General features: G+C 43.3%; 1 pseudogene; it reads left to right on the top strand.

Moving 5' to 3' along the window:
- The first annotated feature begins 2,481 nt into the window (after positions 1–2,481).
- On the top strand, positions 2,482–4,501 carry LOC114636628 (annotated as a pseudogene).
- Positions 4,502–5,034: the final 533 nt, after the last annotated feature.

Genomic DNA, 5,034 nt, shown 5'->3' with positions numbered 1-5,034 from the left:
ACACAATTTCAACAAACCTTCTAGGCATGTCTCAGTAGTCTGACTGTGGAAAGATTGGAGAAAGCTACAGCAGTGGATCCTACAGAAACAAGGAGAGTCAGGGACCAGGATTATTTACTACACTGTTTGTATTTTACTGAAGATATAAATGCCGATATTAGGGAGTCTAACCCTGTCCTTGCTTGTACATGTAATGAAGTGGCCATGGATCAAGAGCCCAGGAAATTCACAATCCTAATTCATACCAAATCAATTTATTTTGATGAGAATAACCAAAATAGAAACCAAAACAAAACTTTAGAACTTGTTACTCGGGGACAATCTCTTAGTTTTAGTCCAACAAGCAGCTGAATACCATCTATAGTTCTAAGTTTTGCAGCTTTGCTGCCTTCCTCTGATTTCTGAATGTACCATGCACAGGCAGGGTTTAATATAGGTAGATATGCTAAAACTAGAACAACTGACCCCCAAAATGCTGTCTTACCTTATAGATTGTCCAGGAATATATCTTTGGTAAAAGTATTCCATGGCCACTATGTGCTCCCTGCCTTACGTAGACTTGCCTTGCGTAGGCACAGATAGAACCAGATGCTGTCAAACACCTTCCAAATGAGTAACTCATGGCATGCTTGAGATATCTGTTGATAACATTGACCAAAAAAATATAGCAGCTCTCATTGTGATTGTTTAGACACTCCCAATACCAGATTTTTGCAGTCAGCACTCAGAAGGTGGAGGTGTAGAGTGAAAACTTATGAAGATCACTTTATAAAACGCTCTATAGATTCTTCCTTAGAATTTTTTCTTTAACAGGGCATGGAAAATTCTCTCAAAAGCAAGCTAAGAATGTGGACAGGCTACTTACATGAACTGACTAGAATGAAAGTGAGCTAGGTGGAACCAGGAAGCTGGTAACCAAGCTGGTAACTGCAGTGACAGGGCAAGGCCACAGTAACAGGACAGGACCACATTCTTGAGAAAGATTAGCGTACAAAGAGTTTTCACATGACCCTGTTTGGGTTCCTTTGGAATGTTCTGCTATTTTTATGTTATGCCACCTTAGCAACCCCTCATCCCACTCCCCATTTCTTGGTTGATGGTTTTTCCCTTTAAAAAACCCTCTCAAACTGGCTGTCTTGGTCAATTCAGCTCCTGCGTGGGCATACGAATTGACCAGCAGCTAGCTGTCTCTCTCCCGATTAAACCTCAGCCGTTGCTCCAGTTTTCGGTGTCTTGAGTGATTTATTGGGTGGCCGAGACATCCCGAGACTTGACTGAGGGTCTCCCCTCTGCGGGGGTCTTCAGAGGCAGGATGATCTCTGAATTCAAGGCGAGCCTGGTCTACAATGTCAGTTCAAGGACAACTACTTAAAAACCAGCAAAAGAAACATACAAGGGAAAACAAACAAAAGGTCCCAATTCAAGGTCACATCTCAGCAAGATGGGCATTTGTCAAATATCACTGAAAATTTTTTTTAAAAAAAAGAAACATAGAATGAATCATAGCTGTATGCTTACCAGTGACTCAGCTCCACTTCTTCCACTTTTCTCCCTCCTGTGTTTTAGAGAAACACATATCATTTTAAAGAAATGATATGGATATACAGCCATAGTTAATTCTGGAGTCAGCCAGGGTTACAGTGATGTTCCTTGGGGTACTTAATTAGGTTGGTTGGTTGGTTGTCAGGCAGAGTCAGAGAGAATACAGAAAGATCAAAGTATAGAGGAAGAAGCTGGAGAGATGTCATAGCAGTTCAAATCACTTGATGTTCTTCAAGAGGATCTTGATTTGACACCCAGTATCCCCACCTGGATATGTAAAGCTGTCTTCTGGACTCTGTGCACACCTGACAACCTTGTGATCCACCCACCCATACAATAGACAAAACACTCAGAGACATAGAAAACTGGAGCTACAAAAATGACAGAATCACACAGCAAATCGGAATTACATGCAACCAGATGCTACAGATATGTTCTCATTTACATAGAAAGAATTGACTCATGGGAAATGATGAGCAAAGTTTCTCACCACAACCATAAAATGACTCTTCACAGCTGGGCATACTGATGAATATAACTGACTGGGATACTTAGGAAAAACATAGGTGGGTTCCTGTAGGATCAAGGTCAGCCTGGGACAAAACAAGTCCAGATCCAGGCGTGGTGGTACACACCTTTTAATCAAGGGCATGCCTCCTGTTGGAGGACTCTATAAGAACACTGGAAGAAGGAAGGTTTCATCGTTTTTGCCTGCTTGCACCCACTTGCCAGCACATCTGTGGGTATCTCTTCCTACAGAAGAGCAGCTGAAACAACTAGCCTCGTGGGACTACCCAAATTCTTTAAGTTCTCTGATTCTAGAGACTGTGCCTACTACAGAAGTTGTTACTGGGATTGGTTTTATAACTAAGACATTGAGGACGCATCACTTTATCAGACCTGAGGCATTTGGTTTGTTGGGTCAGCCGACAGCTGAAAATGCAGAAGACTGTGGCACACAGCAGACAATCTTCTGGCCACAACAGAAAGAAGAGCCACAGTCATCCCACTGGAGTTCCTCCCCAGAAGACACATATGCAGAACAAGTATGTTCTTCCTGGGACAGAGACCACTCTAATCACAGCCAGTCAGTCTATGAGCCTTCTAGAAGAGGATCTTCTTATGGTGACAGCATGGAATCACCAAGTAGGGACCGAGAGAAATGCAGAGAAAGAGACAGAGATGCAGATCATCGGAAACGGTCCTGGAAATCCCCATCTCATGAAAGAAGGAGCCCAGACCAAGGAGTAACCCCCAGTTCTACTCAAGAAGAACCTGCATCAAAGAAGAAGAGGACAGATGAGCTGGATCCCCTGCTCACCCACACTGGGGGAGCATATATTCCTCCCGCAAAGCTCAGGACGATGCAGGAACAGATTAAAGATAAAAACAGCTTAGTGTACTAGAGGATGAGTTGGGAGGCTCTGAAGAAGTCAATCAATGGTCTCATCAACAAGGTCAACATCTCCAATATCAGTATTATTATCCAAGAGCTCCTTCAAGAGAACATCGTCAGAGGGAGAGGATTGCTGTCCAGATCTGTTCTGCAAGCACAGAGTGCTTCTCCAATCTTCACTCACGTTTATGCAGCTTTGGTGGCAACCATCAACTCAAAATTTCCACAGATTGGAGAGTTACTCCTCAAGAGACTAATTCTTAATTTTCGGAAAGGATATCAAAGAAATGATAAGCAACTTTGCTTGACTGCTTCCAAACTTGTGGCACATCTTAGTAACCCAAATGTGGCACATGAACTTCTGTGCCTGGAGATGCTCACTTTGCTCCTAGAGAGACCAACAGAGGACAGTGTTGAAGTAGCCATCAGCTTCCTCAAGGAGTGTGGTCTCAAATTAACCCAAGTGTCACCAAGGGGAATCAATGCAGTCTTTGACCGACTGAGAAGCATTCTATACAAGTCTGAGATCGACAAGAGAGTCCAGTACATGATTGAAGTGATGTTTGCTGTTTGGAAGGATGGATTCAAGGACTACCCCGTTATTCAGGAAGGACTTGATTTAGTGGAAGAGGATGATCAGTTTACACATATGCTCCCCCTGGAGGAGGACTACAATCCAGAAGATGTTCTTAACATTTTCAGGATGGATCCTCACTTCATGGAAAATGAAGAGAGGTACAAGGCTATTAAAAAAGAAATCCTGGATGAAGGAGACAGTGATTCACATACAGACCAAGAAGCTGGAAGTAGTGAAGAGGAGGAAGGGGAAGGGGAAGGAGAGGAAAAGGAAGGAGGAGGAAAAGTAACTATCCATGACCAAACAGAAAGCAATCTAGTCTCACTCAGACGTACAGTCTATCTTGCCATTCAGTCAAGTTTAGATTTCGAAGAATGTGCACACAAGTTGCTGAAGATGGAGTGTGCTGAGAACCAAACAGAGGAACTCTGCAACATGATACTTGACTGCTGTGCCCAACAAAGGACCTATGCAAAAATTTTTGGCTTGTTAGCTGGGCGGTTTTGTATGCTGAAAAAAGAATACATGGAATCATTTGAAAGTATATTCAAGGGACAGTATGACAGCATCCATTGCTTAGAGACAAACAAATTGAGAAATGTTGCTAAGATGTTCGCTCACCTTTTATACACGGATTCACTTCCATGGAGTGTTCTGGGATGTATAGAGCTGAGTGAAGAGACCACGACATCATCTAGTAGGATTTTTCTCAAGATCTTCTTCCAGGAACTGTGTGACTACATGGGTCTTCCTAAACTGAATGCAAGGTTAAAGGATGAAACTCTTCAGCCATTCTTTGAAGGACTGCTACCTCGAGACAACCCACGCAAGGCCCGGTTTGCCATTAACTTCTTCACATCCATAGGCCTCGGAGGTTTGATGGATGAACTTCAAGAACACTTGAAAAATACGCCCAAAGTCCTTGATTTGTAGGCCAAAATCCCGAGCTGTGCAGAAGTAAGCCAGCCCTGACATTCCTTTCTTAGCCTGTTGGTTTAAGGGCATTAGAAGCACAACATGACTGGGGTGGTAGGGGGATGTGGGGGGCAGTCTGAGCCTCCAGTTCAATGGAATGTTTCTTGTGGCTCCTGGTAGGAGCATTCCCTGCTCTGGAAGTGAAACTTGTAGGCCAGCAGAACCTAAGCTTGTGTATGGGAACAGGAAGCAAAGCTTTTCCTAGAGGGTCATCAGGAGTGAGAGTGACTGGAACTATTTTTAGGCATGAAAATGTCACTGATAAGTCGGGCATAGTGGCTCCATACCTGTATCTCAACAGAAACAGGACTGATGCAAGTTAGAGGCCAGAATGGAGGACAAAGTGAGACTGTCTGAATGAACACACCTCCCCCAGCAAATACGCAAATAAAGAAATAACCATTAGTAAACTTTCCTGTGTGCAAATTCTTTGTCTAATTATATTTTATTCTTGTGTACATGGGCATGCCTGTGCCATACATGCATGTATTTGAGTCTCTCTCTCTCTCTCTCTCTCTCTCTCTCTCTCTCTCTCTCTCTCTCT

Source organism: Grammomys surdaster, unplaced genomic scaffold (assembly GCF_004785775.1).
Source record: "Grammomys surdaster isolate TR1022 unplaced genomic scaffold, NIH_TR_1.0 124720, whole genome shotgun sequence".
In the NCBI taxonomy this organism is placed as follows: Eukaryota; Metazoa; Chordata; class Mammalia; order Rodentia; family Muridae; genus Grammomys; species Grammomys surdaster.
This window is presented reverse-complemented; position numbering and strand designations above follow the sequence as displayed.